Source organism: Chiloscyllium plagiosum, unplaced genomic scaffold (genome assembly GCF_037043375.1).
Source record: "Chiloscyllium plagiosum isolate Xiang-an unplaced genomic scaffold, Cpla_swu_hap1 HiC_scaffold_52, whole genome shotgun sequence".
Taxonomy (NCBI): Eukaryota; Metazoa; Chordata; class Chondrichthyes; order Orectolobiformes; family Hemiscylliidae; genus Chiloscyllium; species Chiloscyllium plagiosum.
The window spans coordinates 2,356,962-2,377,915 of NW_028270190.1; the positions used below are offsets into that span (position 1 = coordinate 2,356,962).

Genomic DNA, 20,954 nt, shown 5'->3' on the forward strand with positions numbered 1-20,954 from the left:
AATCTCTGTGGACCGCCTCAACATTCACTCCGTGACTCCCTGGTGAGGTCCATGCCCCCCACTAACCCCCTCCTCCACTCCCAGCACCTTGCCCTGCCACAGTACGAAATGTAAAACCTGTCCCCACACCTCCCTGCTCACTCTGTCCAAGGCCCCAAAGGATCCCTTCACATTCCGCAGAGATTTTCCTGCACATCCAACCACCTCATCTACTGTGTCTGTTGCTCTTGATGGTGTCTCCTCTACAATGGGGAGACAGGATGCCAACTTGAGGAACGTTTCAGGGAAAATCACTGGGACACATGCACCAAATAACCCCACCGCCCTGTAGCTGACCACTTCAACACATGGCATGAACATCGACTTCACCAGTTTCCTCATCTCACCTCCACTCCACCTCTTACCAGAACCAACCCTCCAACTCAGCACTGCCGTCTTGAACTATCCTACCTGTCCATCTTCCTCCCCACCTATCCACTCCACCCTCTGCTCCGACCTATCACCATCATCCCCTCACCTACACCCACCTATCACTTACCTAGCTACCTTCCCCAGCTCCACTCCCACCGTCATATTCATTTCTCAGCCCCCTTCCCCCAGCCCCTTATTCCTGATGAGGGGATTATGCCTGAAACATCGACTGTCTTCCTCCTCAGATGCTGCCTGACCTGCTATGCTTTTCTAGCACCACACTCTAAAAGACAATGAGCACCAGCCTGCAGAGCAAACAACAGAGACATTCTACAGCTTGCAAAATTACATAACCATTCAACTTATAATCATTTGCTCGGACGCAGAGATCCAGAACACTCCACACCTGACATGCAAACCTGTTTGTCTTGAATGGGAAGGCTATCACACTATCAGCAACACCTTAACCTGCACCCCTCGAAGAGAAATAATGGACATTCAAAATTATGGTACACCCACTGACTTTAATTGGAGAACCATTCACACTCATCGAATACTCAGGAAGTTCATTCAGCCTCGAGAGGAGAAACAGCAGCTCAGTGATCCAATGCAGATTTGGCAGGAAACCTCCAGCCAGTATAACTGGGGAACCCTAATCTCTGGGGTTTGTTCAGTAAGAGGTCCAGCCAGCATCAAGGGAATCGGTTACAGCCAGTCACAGACTCAGGAAAAGAAGGAGAGCGAGCAATCTTCTTATCCACAACCCTCCACCTACTGAGTGGAGAGCTGACTCGGGCAGTGCCAGCGACACCCACCACTCTCCAAACCAACACAAGCCACTCTGGGGCGAGCAGAAGGTCATCGAGACCCTCTGTCCCAGCTCAGTAAGAGAGGGGAGAAAGGGTGGGCTACAGGGCTGACAGTGCAGGGCAGTCTCCAAGGGAGGTAAGTATGAGAAGATCCCGGGATTCGTGTTTACTCTCTGTCACATTCTCTCTCTCTCTCCTTTCCCCTATCATTCAGTAATTAACAGCTCTCTGTAATTCAAACCCCATTGTACCAAGTCAAGGCTGCAAGGTGTAACTGGGGAGTTAACAGCAGTCAGATAAGTCTCATTTCACTTGATGCATCGCACTGTTTTTTTCAAAATATTCATTTACCTGGCAATGTTTTAATAAAATCGGAATTTTCTTTGCCTCTGAAGCATCTCCATACCGTGTTTTTCACCACACCATGTCTCACCACATAAGCCCATTGTCAGACCAGGGAGCTGTTGGATAATAAACTGACCCTCACTCCCTACATAGGGGCAGGGAGTGCTGGAGGACTGGAGAAGGTAAGGTTTTAGTCACGAAAAAGAAGGCAGCATACGTCAGGAATAGACAGCAGGGTTTGAGTGAATCCCTTGAAGAGTATAAAGGCAGTGCAAGTATATTTAAGAGGGAATTCAGGAGGGCAAAAAGGGAACATGGGATAGCTTTGGCAATCGGGTTAAGAAGAATCCAAAGGGATTTTTACACATACATTGAGAACAAAGAAGTAACGAGGGAGAGAATAGGGCCCCTGTAAGATCAGCCTATGTGTGGAATTGCAGGAGATAGGGGAGATACTAAATGAATATTTTGCCTCCGTGTTCACTTCGGAAAAGGATATGAAAACCAGAGAATTGGAGAAATAAATGGCGACATCTTGAACAATGTCCACATTACAGAGGGAGGAGGAGCTGGATGTCTTAAATCACAGAAAGGATGATGAACACCTAGAACCTGATCAGGTGTACCTGAGAAATCTGTGGGAAGTTAGGGAAGTAATGTCAGGGGCCACTTGCTGAGATACACGTTTCATCGATAACCACAGGTGAGGTGCCGGAAGACTGGAGGTTGGCTAACGTGGATGGGAAAGATGGGAAGGAAAATCCAGGAAATTAGACACTGGTGAGCCTGAAATCAGTGGTGGGAAGGTTGTTGGAGGGAATTCTGAGGGACAGCACTTACATGAATTTGGAAAGGCAAGGACTGATTCGGGATAGGCAATATGGCTTTGTGCATGGGAACTCGTGTCTCACTGACCTGATTTTTTTGAAGAATTGTCGAAGAGGATTGATGAAAGCAGAGCGGTGGTCTTAATCTATATGGACTTCAGTAAGGCACTTGACAAGGTTCCTCATGGTAGCCTGTTTAGCGGGGTTAGATCATGTGGAATAGAGGGAGAACTAGCCATTTTGATGTGGAATTGACTCAAAGGGAGGAGACAGAGGGTGTTGGTTATTTTTCAGTCTGGAGGCCTATGACCAGTAGTGTTCCACTGAGTTCTGTCAGTTACATAAATGACTTGGTTGTGAACATAAGAGGCATAGTTCCTAAATTGCGGATGATACTAAAGTTGGAGGTGCAGTGGACAGGGAAGAAGCTTTCCCTCAGAGTCCAATGGAATCTCGATCAGATGGGCCAGCGGGCTGAGCAGTGGCAGATGGATTTAATTTAGATAAACGTAAGGTGCAGTATTTTGGGAAGGTAAATCAGGCAGGACCGACACAGTTAATGGTAAGGTCCTGGGGAGTGTTGCTCAACAAAGAGACCTTGGAGTGCAGGTTCAGAGTTCTTTGATAGTGGAGTTGCAGATAAATAGGATAGTGAAGAATGCGTTTGGTATGCTTTCCTCTATTGGTCAGAGCATTGAGTATAGGAGTTGGAAGGTCATGTTGTGGCTGTATAGGACATTGGTTTGGCCATGTTTGGAATACTGTGTTCACTTCTGGTTTTCCTGCTGTATGTTGTGAAATTTTAAAGGGCTCAGAAACGATTTATGAGGATGTGGCCAGGGTTGGAGAGTTTGAGCTATAGGGAGAGGCTGAATAGACTGGGGCTATTTTGCCTGGAGCACCGGAGGCTCAGGGGTGACCTTACAGAAGTTTATAAAATTATGAGGGGCATGGACAGGGTGAAGAGCTAAAGACTTTTCCCCGGTGTTGGGGGACTTCCGAACTGGAGGTTTAAGGAGAGGGGAAAGATAGAAGGGGCAACGTTTTCACGCAGATGTGGTGCATGGATGGAATGAGCTGCCAGAGGAAGTGGTGGATTGAAAAGGCACCTGGAAGGGGTATGTTAATAGGAAGAGTTTGGAGGGATATGGGTGAAATACGAGCAAATGGGACAGGAGTAATTGAGGATATTTGGTCTTAATGGATGAGTTGGACCAAAGGGTCTGTATCTGTACTGACCAGCTCCATGACTCTGTGACTCCATTTGGAGCGTTGCACGGCAACGAGGCCAGTCCCATCCTTCCAAACACTGGGGACAGGCAGAACCTCAGTCCATGGTGACAATTGGTGTCTGTGTACCAAGGGTCTACACACAGCTTGATGCAGCCGCACACAAAGGGGGCCATCGGGGTGAGGGCAATGTTGGGTATGTTCGCATACTGCACACGCATGGCACCTGCCCCATCCATTGTGCATTTGCCATGTTGTGGCACCTTCTGAAAACCCAAAACTTGATTCTTCACCAATTCACACGTGGCCCCCTCACGCGCTCCTGACCACATTCCCCAATTCGAAACCACCACCCCCCCACCCAGAGGACTACCGTTGGGATGAAAGAGCAACTGGGTGATAATAAGAGCACATCTGCAGTTAGAATCCAGAGGCTCTTGAGATTGAGACACTGTTACCGTCACCTTTGTTTGGCATTGTCTCTGTCTCTCTCTTCCTGTGGTGCTGGAAGAGCACAGCAATTCAGGCAGCATCCGAAGACAGGCAACGTCGATTTTGCCTGTCTTCGGATGCTGCCTGAATTGCTGTGCTCTTCCAGCACCACTGATCCAGAATCTGGTTTCCAGCATCTGCAGTCATTGTTTTTACCTCTCTCTTCCTGTCTCTATTTCTGTCTCCCACTATGTGCTATCTCTGCTTCGTACTGTCTCTCTCTCTCTCTCTGTCCCTCTTTCTTTCTCTCTGTGTCAATGTCTCCCTTTCTTTTTCCTCTTCCGTTTGCTGAGTAAAACACTCACTGCCTGCATCAATGGCATTGCCCATGCAATGGTTGCACAGCACGATCCCAGCCCAGCACTACAGTAGCAGCTGGCCCGAGATTCTGATTACTTTCTCTTCTGTAATGCTGTTTCAGAGGTGGCAGATGGAGTTCAACCTGGATAAGGGACGGCTTGAAAATGGGAAGCCTTCAGAAATGAGATAACAAGGATCCAGAGAAAGTATATTCCTGTCAGGGTGAAAGGGAAGGCTGGTAGGTATAGGGAATGCTGGATGACTGAAGAAATTGAGGATTTGGTTAAGAAAAAAAAGGAAGCATATGTCAGGTAGAGACATGATAGATCGAGTGAATCCTTATAAGAGTATAAAGAAAGTAGGAGTACACTTAAGAGGGAAATCAGGAGGGCAAGGACTGATTCGGGACCAGTCTTAGGGAAGTGGAGGATGCAAACAGTGGGGGGAAACAATGAAATAAGAAAAAAAATGTAGGAACCAAATTATATAAATATCGAGAGTTTGTTGAATTTGGTGTGTGAATGTCCTCTGCCTTGCCTGGCACTGGACATCACACCCACTTGCAAGTGTAAAAATAAAGGACACTACTGATTCAGATTTTGTCTCGGACTGCAATTATTGAAGTGTGTGAGAGTTTTGTTTCTCACAGCCAGAAACTTTTTCCCACGGCAGAAATTGTTAACACGAGGGGTCATAGCTTTAAGCTGTTTGGCGGAAAGTGTAGAGGGGATGCCAGAGGCGGGTTCTTTACGCAGAGAGTTGTGAGAGCATGGAATGCCTTGCCGGTAGCAGTTGTGGTAGCGAGGTCATTGGGGATATTTTAGAGATTGCTGGACATGCATATTGTCGCAGAAATTTGAGAGTTCGTACAATAGGTTTACCTCACATGAGGATCAATAGTCGGCACAACATCGTGGACTGAAGGGCCTGTTCTGTGCTGTACTGTTCTATGTTCTATCACTCTGTTTATTATTCTCTATCTCTCTCTTTCTCTCTCCCCACACAGACAATCTCAACCAGAGAGAGCTGCTCTCTCTCACGACTGAGAGAGAAATAACGAGTTGAGAATTAATTTGACACATTCTTCTGCAGATTTATTCTCCCTGAGGGGTTCACTGTCTCCACCCCAATGTGTCGGACACATTGCAATGTCTCTCAGTCCCTTCCCAGAGAGCTGCCTGTCCAATTGAGATGTTAATGTCAGGACTTGAACTTTGTTGGATCTCCTTGAACATTGTCATGTTAATTCTAGCACAGGAAAGTTTTACCCATTCCTTGTTTCCTTTTAAGCTTTTTAGCCATTTTTATGCTTTCTAATGTATATCAGTGCAGTTTGAAAACATTAAATATTGACCCCTCAGTAGCCTTGAAGATTGTCTGTCCCTAAATCTAACATCAAACACAGAACTGGCCAGACCGTGGGAATACTTGCTGAAGTTCTCTCTTGGGATTTTCCTGCTGTCAGTGTGACTCCCAGCTATAACTCTCTCTCTCTCTCTGTCTTTATCCGTGTCTCTTCCATCCTGCCCCACACATCACACATTACTCTGACATTATACCAAGTCTTTAAGGAGAGTTTCACATTCAGGGTTTAAATTTCCTCTTTGGGGAGTCCAGTGTGTCAGACACTTAACACATTTGTGTCAAATCCCAAGGCCCTGGTTATTTTAACCCCAGGCTTCAAACTTGCTTTAAAATGACAGAGCCACAACCCGTTGGGACTCAGTTAACCAGAGACCCTTAAAAATCCAGGGTGTCCCAGAGGAAATCAAACCTTGGGATAACAAATACACACAACTCACACGGGCCCCATGGGGTGCGGCCTGTCGAACAGGCCTCAGGCGATGTCCGCCCGTCCCGTCTGGAAGAAACTTCTGTCCAAAGGAAGGATTTCTTGTCCTGTCGTAGTTTCAAAATAGCAATTCCTGCAAGGGGTGGGTGTAGAGAGTGGGAGAGAAAAAGATTATTGGAACTGGAAAGCGGGGGAGATTTTCAAACAAATTACACAGCAAGAGCTCATTCCTACACACACAACATCCCTCAGCAAACCCAAGTATGATCAAATTGAGAAAATAGTTTGGGGATTTCAATCCCAGGTCCATCGGTTAGCCTTAAAACTATGGGTTCATCGAAACAGTCCTTGCTTCGATTGCATTACCGCAGGCTGTCACAGCACAGCAGGATCTCACAACAGCAACATGTCAGCAGTAAGATCTGCTCAATTTTTCTGATGGAGGCTGCTTAAATGTTTAATATTTGTTGCAACTATACGCACTGACATAACTGCTATTTCACAATTTCAAATGCCTCTCCCTCCTTTCCTCTCTCTCTTTCTCTTGTCTCTCTCCCATTTACAAATCTCGCTCTCACTCCCAAAGTCAATTTTAACATCCACACATTATTACTCTGACATTATAACAAGTCTTCAAGAGACAGTTTGATATTTAGGGTTTTCATTTTCTATTTGGGAAGTCCTGTCTCTCAGGCACTTGCTGCGGGTGAGGATGTGGGGGTTAAGAAGTTTGTGTCAAATCCGAAGACCTCGGTTACTTTAACCCCAGGCTTCAAACCTGTTTTAAAATGACAAGGCCACAATTTGACAGGACCCAGTTAACCAGAGGCCTGTTAAAAAAAAAAACAGGGTCCAACAGAGGCACCCACTCTTTGGGGGAATAAAGGGACACAACTGAGGTGGGGCCCCACGGAGTGCGGCCGGTGGAATAGGCCTCAGGACCATGTGCCCTCTTGGAGGATGCTCTTGTTCAAAGTTCACCTTGCCCCAAACTCTCTTTGGATCTTCTAAGTGACTATAATTCCCTGGGAAAAAAAGAGACGGGATCAATTAAAAGACGGAGCAAGAAAACGCTAAGAGAGATGGCACAGCAAGATTCCAGGGATTTGTCTATTGTCTATTTCCTCTCTCAGGAACATCCAAACATTAAACATGTCAGCTGAAAGTTGAATTTTCAGGCCAGACCATTTTGAAAACTTTACACGATGAGGTTTTAGCTGATTAGAATACACACTGCCTGCAAAGATAGGGTGACGGCAATTGATGCAGAACAAGATCCCAGATGGAACAATGTTGCAGCAGCCAGATCATCAGATTCCTTTCTCCTCTGTAATGCTAGTCAAGTGTTGATTATTTGCTCCAATGCCAGAAACTAACATTACTGCTGTTTCACAATCTCAAATAGCTCTCCCTCTCCTCTTAGAAAGGGGTATTGACACTCACTCTGTGGAATGGGTATGGAACAAACTCATGGAGCTGCAGCTTGCTTCGGTCTTGGATCCTACAAAAGAACACAGAACAACACAGCATAGGAACAGGCCCTTCGACCCTCCAAGCCTGTGCCAACTCATTTTGTCCTTACTTTCTAAAACTGCCTTAGAAAACTGCTATTTTTTTCCTCCAGACGTCGGGTGGCTTGGATTTGGCAGTGGAGGAGGTCCAGGACTTGCATGTCCTTGGCAGAGCGGGAGGGGGAATTGAAGTGTTCAGCCACAGGGTGGTGGGGTTGTTTGGTGTGTGTGTCCCAGACATGTTCCCTGAAACATTCCTCAAATTGACGTCCTGTATCCTCAATGCAGAGGAGACACCATCAAGAGCAACAGACAGTCGATGAGGTGGTTGGATGTGCAGGAAAATCTCTGCCGGATGCGAAAGGATCCTTTTGGGGCCTTGGACAGAGGTGAGCAGGGAGGTGTGGGTGCAGGTTTTACACTTCATTCAGTGACACGGCAAGGTGCAGGGAGTGGAGGAGGGGGTTAGTGGGGGGCATGGATCTCATCAGGGAGTCACGGAGCGAATGTGGAAGCGGTCTGCAGATACTGTTCCCTCCATGACTTCCTGGTTAGGTCCACACTCCCCACCAACCCACACTCCACTCCCGGCACCTTCCCTTATCACCGCAAGAGGTGTAAAAGCTGCACCCACATCTCCCCCCTTACCCCCGATCAAGGCCCCAAAGGAGCCTTCCACATCTGGCAGAGATTTTTCTGTGCATCCAAACACCTCATCTATTGTGTCTGTTGCACCCGATGTGGTCTCTTCTACATTCGGAGACAGGATACCACCATGCGGATCGTTTCAGGGAACATCTCTGGGACACATGCACCAAACAAACCCCACTGCCCTGTGACTGAATACTTCAACTCCCTCGCTGACTCCACCAAGGACGTCCTCCACTGGGAATCCTCCACTGCCAAGTCCAAGCCACCCAACGCCTGGAGGAGGAACACCTCAGCACAGTTACTGCCTTTGCTGTTTGAATTCATGTATCGCTGGACATCGGAGTGCATCTGGGAAAATTAACAAACAGTGAAATTCACAACTAATCTTGGAGGAACTGTTGGGCGAAGTTCACAGCACAGAATCTGATAAGTTAATTGTTGTTTTAAGTCTGTACAAGAGAAAGGCTGCAGTAGTGGGTACAGTGGATTCTTTCTTGATTATATGTTTCTGGAGAAAAGTCTCTTGATTAAACTTAAAATATAAGCCATAGCTATTCATTTAACCTGGGGCAGTGTTTGTAGAGAAATAAGACGGTGTTATTTTCTGGGTCTGTAGATTGTGAAGGCCTTTGCAGTGATATGTACTTCTTGTCAGATGTGGGAGTTTAAAGAGAGTTTAAGAGTTACTGCGGATTATATCTGCCATAAATGCTGTTGGATGCGAATCTAATCAGATCGAGTGGATCGGTTAGAGAGACAGATAGAAGCAATGAGGAATTTGCAACAGCAACAGTATGTGATGGATGGCAGTTATATAAAAGGGGGAAAGTCTCAGATACAGTCACACAGATGGGTTAACTCCAGGAAGGGTAAGAGAGGTAGGCTGCTAGTGCAGGAGTCTTTTGTGGATATACCCATTTCAAATGGGTAAGCTGTTTTGGAAAATGTAGGGGGTGATGGATTGTCAGGGGAATGTAGCACGAACAGCCAAGTTTCTGGTATTGAGACTGGCTCTAATGCAACGAGGGGTACATTGGCTTCCAAGAGATCAATTGTGTTAGGGGATTCTGTAGTCAGAGGTACAGACAGACGTTTATGTGGTCACTAGAGAAAAAGTAGAATAGTGTGTTGTTTCCCTGGTGCCGGGATGAAGGATGTCTCAGAGAGGGTGCAGAATGTTCTCACGGGGGAGAGGGGCCAGCAGGAGGTCATTGTCCACATTGGAACCAACAACATTGGAAGGGAAAAGGTTGAGACTCTGAAAGGAGATTACAGAGAGTTAGGCAGGAATTTAAAAAGGAGGTCCTCAAGGGTAGTCATATCTGGATTACTCCCGGTGCTATGAGCTAGTCAGGGCAGGAATAGGAGGCTAGAGCAGATGAATGCATGGCTGAGGAGCTGGTGTACCAGAGAAGGATTCACATTTTTGGATCATTGGAATCTCTTTGGGGTAGAAGTGACATGTACAAGAAGGACGGATTGCACCTAAATTGGAAGGGGACTAATATACTGCCAGGGAAAGTTGCTAGAACTGCTTGGGGGGATTTAAACTACTAAGATGGGGGGGGAGGTGGGACCCAGGGAGATAGTGAGGAAAGAGATCGATCTGAGACAGGTACAGCTGAGAACAGAAGAGAGTCAAACAGTAGGGCAGGCAGGGACAAGGTAGGACTAATAAATTAAACTGCATTTATTTCAATGCAAGGGGCCTAAAAGGGAAGGCAGATGAACTCAGGGCATGGTAAGGAACATGGGACTGGGCTATCATAGCAATTACGGAAACATGGCTCAGGGATGGGCAGGACTGGCAGCTGAATGTTCCACGATACAAATGCTACAGGAAGGATAGAAAGGGAGGCAAAAGAGGACGGGGAGTGGAATTATTGATAAGGGATAGCATTACAGCTGTGCTAAGGGAGGATATTCCCAGAAATACATCCAGGGAAGTTATTTGGGTGGAACTGAGAAATAAGAAAGGGATGATCACCTGATTGGGATTGTATTATAGATCCCCCCAATAGTCAGAGGGAAATTGAGAAACAAACTTGTAAGGAGATCTCAGCTTTCTGTAAGAATAATAGGGGATTTTAACTTTCCAAACATCGACTGCCATAGTGTTAAAGGTTTCGATGGAGATGAATTTCTTAAGTGTGTACAGACCATTTTCTGATTCACTATGTGGATGTACCTACTAGAGAAGGTGCAAAACTTGACCTACTCCTGGGAAATAAGGCAGGGCAGGTGACTGAAGTGTCAGTGGGGGATAACTTTGGGGCCAGCGACCATAGAACATAGAACATAGAAGAATACAGCGCAGTACAGGCCCTTCGGCCCTCGATGTTGCGCCGATCCAAGCCCACCTAACCTACACTAGCCCACTATCCTCCATATGCCTATCCAATGCCCGCTTAAATGCCCATAATGAGGGAGAGTCCACCACTGCTACTGGCAGGGCATTCCATGAACTCACGACTCGCTGAGTAAAGAACCTACCCCTAACATCTGTCCTATACCTACCCCCCCTTAATTTAAAGCTATGCCCCCTTGTAATAGCTGACTCCATACGTGGAAAAAGATTCTCACTGTCGACCCTATCTAAACCCCTAATCATCTTGTACACCTCTATCAAGTCACCCCTAAACCTCTTTTCTCCAATGAAAACAACCCCAAGTGCCTCAGCCTTTCCTCATACGGTCTTTCTACCATATCAGGCAACATCCTGGTAAACCTCCTCTGCACCTGTTCCAGTGCCTCCACATCCTTCCTATAGTTTGGCGACCAAAACTGCACAAAATACTCCAGATGCGGCCGCACCAGAGTCTTATACAACTGCAACATGACCTCAGGACTCCGGAACTCAATTCCTCTACCAATAAAAGCCATATGCCTTCTTCACCGCACTATTTACCTGGGTGGCAACTTTCAAAGATTTGTGTACCTGGACACCAGATCCCTCTGCTCATCCACACTACCAAGTATCCGACCGTTAGCCCAGTACCCCATCTTTTTATTACTCTTACCAAAGTGAATCACCTCACACTTACCTACATTGAACTCCATTTGCCACCTTTCTGCCCAGTTCTGCAGCTTATCTATATCCCGCTGTAACCTGCCACATCCTTCCTCACTGTCTACAACTCCGCCGACTTTCGTATCATCCGCAAACTTGCTCACCCAACCTTCTAACCCCTCCTCCATTTATAAAAATGACAAACAGCAATGGTCCCAAAACAGATCCTTGCGGAACACTGCTAGTGACGACTCTCCAAGATGAACTTTTGCCATCAACTACTACCCTCTGTCTTCTTCCAGCCAGCCAACTCCTAATCCAAACCTCCAACTCACCCTCAATGCCATACCTCCGTATTTTTTGCAGTCGTCTACCATGGGGAACCTTATCAAACGCCTTACTAAAATCCATATACACCACATCTACTGCTTTCCCCTCGTCCACCTCCTTAGTCACCTTCTGAAAGAATTCAATAAGGTTTGTGAGGCACGACCTGCCCTTCACAAAACCATGCTGACTATCCTTGATCACATTATTCCTATCCAGATGTTCATAAATCCTATCCCTTACAATTCTCTCTAAGATTTTGCCCACAACAGAAGTGAGACTCACCGGCCTATAGTTACTAGGGTTATCCCTACTCCCCTTCTTGAACAAGGGAACCACATTTGCTAGCCTCCAATCTTCTGGCACTACTCCTGTAGACAACGAGGACATAAAAATCAAGGCCAATGCCTCTGCAATCGCCTCCCTTGCTTCCCAGAGAATCCTAGGATAAATGCCATCAGGCCCAGGGGACTTATCTATTTTCACCCTTTCCAGAATTTCCAACACCTCTTCTCTACATACCTCAAAGTCATCCATTCTACTTAATTGTGACTCAGTACTCACATTGACAACAATGTCCTGTTCCTGATTGAATACTGACGAAAAGTGTCTCCCCAATCTCTTCAGCCTCCACACGCAACTTCCCACTACTATCCTTGACTGGACCTATTCCTACCCAGGTCATTCTTTTATTCCTGACATGCCTATAGAAAGCCTTAGGGTTTTCCCTAATCCTACCAACTAAGGACCTTTCATGTCCCCTCCTTGCTGCTCTTAGCTCTCTCCTCAGGTCCTTCCTGGCTACCTTATAACTCTCAATCGCCCCAATTGAACCTTCACGCCTCATCTTTACATAGGCCGCCCTCTTCCATTTAACAAGGGATTCCAATTCCTTGTTAAACCACGGCTCCTCACACGACCCTTTCCTCCCTGCCGGACGGGTACATACTTATCAAGGACACTCAATAGTTGCTCCTTGAACAAGCTCCACATATCAATTACACCCTTGCCTTGAAGCTTACTTTTCCAGGCCACACATCCTAAGTCATGCCTCACAGCATCATAATTTCCCTGCCCCCAGCTATAACTCTTGCAATTCTATTCGTTTTAAAATAGTGATGGAAAAGGATAGACCAGACATAAAAGTTGATGTTCTAAATTGGAAAAAGGTCAATTTTGAATGTATTAGGCAAGAACTTTCAAAAGCTGATTGGAGGCAGATGTTTGCAGGTAAAGGGACGGCTGGAAAATGGAAACCCTTCAGAAATGAGATAACAAGAATCCAGAGAAAGTATATTCCTGTTAGGGTGAAAGGGAAGGCTGGTAGGTATAGGGAATTGAGGGTTTGGTTAAGAAAAAGAAGGAAGCATATGTCAGGTACAGACAGGATAGATCGAATGAATCCTTAGAAGAGTATAAAGAAAGTAGGAGTACACTTAAGAGGGAAATCAGGAGAGCAAAACAGGGACATGAGATAGCTTTGGCAAATAGAATTAAGGAGAATCCAAACGGGTTTAACAAATATATTCAGGACAAAAGGGTAACTAGGGAGAGAATAGGGCCCCTCAAAGATCAGCACGGCAGCCTTTGTGTGGAGCCACAGAAAGTGGGGGAGATACTAAATGAATATTTTGCATCAGTATTTACTGTGGAAAAGGATATGGAAGATATAGACTGTAGGGAAATCGATGGTGACATCTTGCAAAATGTCCAGATTACAGAGGAGGAAGTGCTGGATGTCTTGAAACGGTTAAAGGTGGATAGATCCCCAGGACCTGATCAGGTGTACCCGAGAACTCTGTGGGAAGCTAGAGAAGTGATTACTGGGCCTCTTGCTGAGATATTTGTATCATCGATAGTCACAGGTGAGGTGCCGGAAGACTGGAGGTTGGCAAACGTGGTGCCACTGTTTAAGAAGGGCAGTAAAGACAAGCCAGGGAACTATAGACCGGTGAGCCTGACCTCGGTGGTGGGCAAGTTGTTGGAGGGAATCCTGAGGGACAGGATGTACATGTATTTGGAAAGGCAAGGACTGATTAGGGATAGTCAACATGGCTTTGTGCGTGGGAAATCATGTCTCACAAACTTGATTGAGTATTTTGAAGAAGTAACAAAGACGATTGATGAGGGCAGAGCAGTAGATGTGATCTATATGGACCTTAGTAAGACGTTCAACAAGGTTCCCCATGGGAGACTGATTAACAAGATTAGATCTCATGGAATACAGGGAGAACTAGCCATTTGGATACAGAACTGGCTCAAAAGTAGAAGGCAGAGGGTGGTGTTGGAGGGTTGTTTTTCAGACTGGAGGCCTATGACCAGTTGAGTGCTGGTCACAAGGATACTTGCTGGGCCCTCTACTTTTGTTCATTTACATAAATGATTTGGATGCGAGCATAAGAGGTACAGTTAATAAGTTTGCAGATGACACCAAAATTGGAGGTGTAGTGGACAGCGAAGAGGGTTACCTCAGATTACGACAGGATCTGGACCAGATGGGCCAATAGGCTGAGAAGTGACAGATGGAGTTTAATTCAGATAAATGCGAGGTGCTGCATTTTGGGAAAGCAAATCTTAGCAGGACTTATACACTTCATGGTAAGGTCCGAGGGAGTGTTGCTGAAGAAAGAGACCTTGGAGTTCAAGTTCATAGCTCCTTGAAAGTGGAGTCACAGGTAGATAGGATAGTGAAGAAGGCGTTTGGTATGTTTTCCTTTATTGGTCAGAGTATTGAGTACAGGAGTTGGGAGGTCATGTTGCAGCTGTATCGGACATCGATTAGGCCACTGTTGGAATATTGCGTACAGTTCTGCTCTCCTTCCTATCGGAAAGATGTTGTGAAACTTGAAAGGGTTCAGAAAAGATTTACAAGGATGTTGCCAGGGTTGGAGGATCTGAGCTATAGGGAGCGGCTGTTTTCCCTGGAGCGTCGGAGGCTGAGGGGTGACCATATAGAGGTTTACAGAATTATGAGGGGCATAGATAGGATAACTAGACAAAGTCTTTTCCCTGGGGTCACAGAGTCCAGAACTAGATGGCATAGGTTTAGGGTGAGAGGGGAAAGATATCAAAGAGACTTAAGGGGCAACTTTATCACGCAGAGGGTTGTACGTGTATGGAATGAACTGCCAGAGGATGTGGTGGAGGCTCGTCCAATTGCAACATTTAAGAGGCATTTGGATGGGTATATGAATAGGAAGGGTTTGGAGGGATATGGGCTGGGGGCTGGCAGCTGGGACTAGATTGGGGTGGGATATCTGGTCGGCATGGACGGGTTGGACCGAAGAGTCTGCTTCCATGCTGTACCTCTCTATGACTCTATCTTCCACCGTGGGACCCTCCGACCACGCGACATTACCATCGAACTCACCAGTTTTCTCATCTCCCCTCCCCCACCTCATCCCAGAACCAACTCTCCAACCCAGAACCCCCTCTTGACATGTCCTATCTGTCCATCTTCCTTCCCACCTATCCACTCCACCCTCCCCTCCAATCTATCAACCCTTGCCCCCCCCACCACCTGCATCTACCTATCACCTTCCCAGCTACCTTCACCCCAGCCCCACTGCCAACCCCCATTTATGTTTCAGGCCCCTTCCTCCCGTCCCACATTGCTGATGATGGGCTTATGGCTGAAACGTCGACTCTCCTGCTCCTTGGATGTTGCTTGCCCTGCTGTGCTTTTTCAGTGCCACACTTTCGACTCTGATCGCCAGCATCTGCAGCTCTCACTTTCTCCTTTGAGCTGAGGCATATGTGGGGGCCTTCCCTTATTTTACCCCTGTTCCAGACTGCTGCCCCTGGGCTTGCATATTGCCTCGTCTGTCCCAGCCAGAGAGCTCAGTGACTCTTAGTTTAAATGTAAATTCCACAAACTCATGTCCCAAGTTCAGAGGGTTTTTGTCCAGCGTATCTAATGGGAATGCTTCCTTCATCTTACACCTACCAGCCCTGTATTTCACCTTGGTTCTATACTCTGTTTATCTCTTTACTCCCAGGTAAAGGAACAGCTTCCCATTTTTTAGCTGTTCCTTTACCTGTGAGTATCTGCTCCCAATCAACTATTGAATGTTCTTGCCAAATACCGTTAAAATTTGCCTTCCCCCAATTTAGTACAACTTGCAAATCAAGCTCTTGGCCAAACGAACCACAGCACATTCAATCATCTCTTAAGTCAACCGGGGTAAATGCTAAGTGCAAATACAATGTGATTGTATTTGCATGTTCCTTTGCTTTGGACCCATTTGATGACTACATTCTCGTGGCTGGTTCCAGACTCTCCTCGAGGTGAAATATTTATTCAGCATCCAACAATTCAGTGTGTGTGTGTTTTCTTAAATAAACTCTACTCTTTTTTTAATGAGGAAATAGGGTTGTTTGTGCGATGTTACTGTCAGAAGTGAGCACTTCTAAAGAAATACTTTTTTATTGATCTCTCCACTGGAAGCATATCCTTCCCTCATACGATCAGCGATAATGTGCACTTTACTCAATGACACAACCCAGCTGACATCAATCCCAGCCCAGCACAGCAGCAGCCGGCCCGAGAATCTGATTTCCTTCTCCTCTGTGATGCTGTTGCCGCATTAACTGTTGCTCCAGATACCAACTAATCTCAAACGTCTATCCCTCTCTCTCTCTACACACACACATCACTCTGTCTAACCCTGTCTCTCTCTCCCCCCCACCCCTTCACCACACAGACAATATTGACCAGACAGAGAGAGCTGCTCTCTCTCGACAGAGAGAAAAATAACATGAGAATTAATTTGACATATTCTTCTGCAAATTTATTCTCCTTGAGGGATTTGCTGTCTCCAACAAGGTGTGTCGGACACATTGCAATGTCTCTCAGTCCCCTCCCAGAGAGCTGCCTGTCCCATTCAGATTTTGGATTAGTGGTGCTGGAAGAGCACAGCAGTTCAGGCAGCATCTGAGGAGCAGCAAAATCGACGTTTCGGGCAAAAGTCGGGCTATTGCCCGAAACATCGATTTTGCTCCTCCTCAGATGCTGCCTGAACTGCTGCGCTCTTCCAGCACCACTAATCCAAAATCTGGCTTCCAGCATCTGCAGTCAATGTTTTTACCCTGTCCCATTGAGATGTTAATGTCAGGACGTGGACTTCATTGGATCTCCCTGAACATTGTCATGTTAATTCTAGCACAGGAAAGATTGATCATTCCTTGTTTCCTTTTAAGCTTTTTACGCCTTTTTTAAGCTTTGTAAAATATATCAGTGCAGTTTGAAAACATTAAACATTGACTCCTCAGTAGCCTCGAAGATCCTCTGTCCCTAAATCTACCACCAAACACAGACTTGGCCGGACTGTGAAGATTTTCGCGGAGGTTCCCTCTTGGGATTTTCCTTCTGTCAGTGTGACTGCCAGCTATAACTCTCTCTCTCTCTCCCCGTCTTTATCCATGTCTCTTCCATCCTGCCCCACACATTACACATTACTCTGACATTATACCAAGTCTTTAAGGAGAGTTTCACATTTAGGGTTTGAATTTCCTCTGTGGGGAGTCCTGTGTGTCAGACACTTAACATGTTTGTGTCAAATCCCAAGGCCCTGGTTACTTTAACCCCAGGCTTCAAATTTGCTTTAAAATGACAGAGCCACAATCAATCTCAGTTAACCAGAGACCCTTAAAAATCCAGGGGAAATCAAACCTCAGGGTAACAAACAGACACAACTCACACGGGCCCCATGGGGTGTGGCCTGTCGAATAGGCCTCAGGCCGATGTCCGCCCCTCCCCTCTGGAGGAAACTTCTGTCCAAGGGAAGGATTTCTTGTCCTGTTGTAGTTTCAAAATAGCAATTCCCGCAAGGGGTGGGTGGAGAGAGTGGGAGAGAAAAAGATTATTGGAACTGGAAAGTCAGGGGGGAGATTTTCAAACAAATTACACAGCAAGAGCTCATTCCATCACACAAAACATCCCTCAGCAAACGCAAGTGCGATCAAATTGGTAAAAAAGTTCAAGGATTTCAATCCCAGACCCATCGGGTCCTGTCGGTTTATCTAAACAGTCCTTGCTTCGATCGCAATGCCACAGGCTGTCAGAGCACAGCAGGATCTCACAGGCAGCAACATATCAGCAGCAAGATCAGCTCGACATTTCTGATGGGGGCTGCTTAAATGTTCAATATTTGTTGCAACTACAGACACTGACATAACTGTTATTTCACAATCTCAAATGCCTCTCCCTCCCTCCCTCTCTTATTTCTCCTGCCTCTCTCACATTTACAAGTCTCTTTCTCACTCCCAATGTCAATTTTAACACTCACACATCACTACTCTGACATTATAAAAAGTCTTCAAGAAACAGTTTGACATTTAGGGTTTAATTTCCTCTTTGGAAAGTCCTGTCTCTCAGACACTCGCTGCAGGTGGGGACGTGGGGGTTAACAAGTTTGTGTCAAATTCAAAGACCTTGGTTACTTTAACCCCAGACGTCAAACCTGTTTAAAAATGACAGGGCCACAATCTGACATGACCCAGTTAACCAGAGGCCTGTTAAAAAACGAGGGGCAACCACTCTTTGGGGAAATAAAGGCACACAACTGAGGTGGGGACCCACGGAGTGCGGCCTGTGGAATAGGCCTCAGGACTATGTGCCCTCTTGGAGGATGCTCTTGTTCAAAGTTTACCGAGTCCCAAACTCTCTCTTTTTGGATCTTTCAAGTGAATAATAATTCCCTGGGATAAAAGAGACAGAATCAATTAAAAGACAGAGCTAGAAACTGTAGAGCAATGGCACAGCAAGATCCCAGGAATTTTCTCTCTCAGCAACCTCTAAACATTAAACATGTCAGCTGGAAGTTGATTTTTCAGGCCAGACCTTTTTGAAACCTTTACAAAATGAGGAGTTAGCTGATGAGAAGACTCACTGCCCGCAAAGGTGGCATGATGGCAATTGATGCACAGCAAGATCCCATATGGAACAATGTAGCAGCAACCAGATCATTTGATTCCTTTCTTCTCTGCAATTCTAGTCAAGTGTTAATTAGATTAGATTAATTACAATGTGGAAACAGGCCCTTCGGACCAACAAGTCGACACCGACCCTCCGAAGAGCAACCCACCCAGACCAATTCCCCTGTATTTTCCCCTTCACCTAACACTACGGGCAATTTAGCATGGCCAATTCACCTAACCTGCACATTATTTGCTCTGATGCCAGAAACTAACATTACTGCTGTTCCACAATCTCAAATAGCTCTCCCTCTCTCTCCTCCTGTGGAAGGGGTATTGACACTCACTCTGTGGAATGGGTATGGAACAAACTCTTGGAGCTGCAGCTTGCTTAGGTCTTGGATGCTAGAACACAGAGAAGAGGAGAACACAGAGCAGCACAGCACAGGAACAGGTCCTTCGACCCTCCAAGCCTGCGCCAATTCATTTTCTCCTTTCTTTCTAAAACTGTCTTCACTTACAGGATCCATATCCCTCTATTCCCTTCCTAATCATGTATTTGTCCAGGTGTTCCTGAAAGCTGCTGTCGTGTCTGCTTTCACCACTTCCTCTGGCAGCACATTGCAGGTACTCACCAACCTTTGTGTGAAAAACTTATCTCTCACATGTCTTTTAAACTGCTCCCCTCCCCCGTCCCTCGCACCTTGAACCTGTGACCCCCAGTAACTGTCCCCTTCAACCTTGGGAAAAAGCCTCATACTGTCCACTCTATCCATGCTATTAACAATCCAAGAAACCTTGATCAGGTCCCCCCTCAACCTCTTACATTCCATTGAAAACAAGCGCAGTCTATCCAACCTTTCTTCACAGATAAACTCCTCCATACCAGGCAACATCCAGGGTAGTCTTTTTATGCACCCTCCCCAAAGCACCCACATCCTTCTGGTCATGTGGTGACCAGAACTGCACACAGTATCCCAAGTGTGGCCTCACTAAAGTTCTGTAAAGCTGCAGCATAACTTGTCAATCCTTATCCTCACTGCCCCTTCCAATGAAGGCAAGCATGTCATCAGCCTTTTTTCACTACCTTGTCTACCTGAGCTGGCATCTTCAGTGATCTGTGAACCTGCACACCCAGTTCGCTCTACATGTCAATACTCTTCAGGGTTTTGCCATTCACTATTCAATCTCCATCTGTACTTGACCTTTGAAAATGGATCACCTCCCATTTGTCCGGACTAAATTCCTAGATTTCTGCCCATGCTGCCAAGTGAACTATATCCTGCTGTATCCTCTGACAATCTTCCTCAATATCTCCAATTCCACTAATCTTTGTATCATACACAAACTTACTAAATAACCAGTTCTGTATGCATCTTGTCAGCTCATCCCGATACCAAGTGACTTCACCTTTTGTACAAGACTGTCATGTGGGAGATTGAAGTTCATGTAGACAATATCATCCACTTTTTTCTCACCAATCATGGAGTCATAGAGATGTACAGCATGGAAACCTATCTCACCAATCATGGAGTCATAGAGATGTACAGCTTCGGTTGAACCCGTCCAGGCTGGCCAGATATCCCAACCCAGTCTAGTCCCACCTGCCAGCACGCGGCCCATATCCCTCCAAACCCTTCCTATTCATATACTCATCCAAATGCCTCTTAAATGTTGCAATTGTACCAGCCTCCACCACATCCTCTGGCAGCTCATTCCATTCACTTTCTATCCACTGCATGAAAATGTTGCCCCTTAGGTCTCTTTTATATCTTTCCCCTCTCACTGAAACCTATGTTCTCCAGTGCTGGACTCCCCCACCCCTGAGAAAAGACTTTGCTTATTTATCCTATCCATGCCCCTCATGATCTTATCACTTTTATAAGGTCACCCCTCAGCCTCTGACACTCCAGAGAAACAGCCCTAGCCTATTCAGCCTCTTCCTGTAGCTCAAATCCTCCAACCCTGGCAACTTCCTGTAGACCTTTTATGAACCCTTTCACGTTGCACAACATCTTCCTATCTTTCCGATAGGAAGGAGACCAGAATTGTACACATTATTCCAACAGTGGCCTAAACAATGACCTATACAGCTGCAACATAACCTCCCAACTCCTGCACTCAATTCTCTGATCGATAAAGGAAAGCATACCAAACGCCTTCTTCACTATCCTATCAACCTGTGACTCTACTTTCAAGGAGCTATGAACGTGCACTCCAAGGTTTCTTTGTTCACCGACAGTATCTAGGATCTTACCATTAAGTGTATAAGTCCTGCTAAGATTTGCTTTCCCAAAATGCAGCATCTCGCATTTATCTAAATTCAACTCCATC

General features: G+C 46.1%; 1 pseudogene across 1 annotated transcript in view; it reads right to left on the bottom strand.

Annotated features, from left to right (window-relative positions):
• Positions 1-20,954, bottom strand: part of LOC148134737 (uncharacterized) — a 191,205-nt pseudogene that overhangs the window by 13,448 nt on the left and 156,803 nt on the right. Inside the window, exons 3-4 of the transcript XR_015755606.1 lie at positions 17,405-17,502; positions 6,217-6,339 (exon numbers count right to left, since the gene is read on the bottom strand). The product of XR_015755606.1 is annotated as an uncharacterized LOC148134737 (transcript). The remainder of the gene's footprint in view (positions 1-6,216; positions 6,340-17,404; positions 17,503-20,954) is intronic.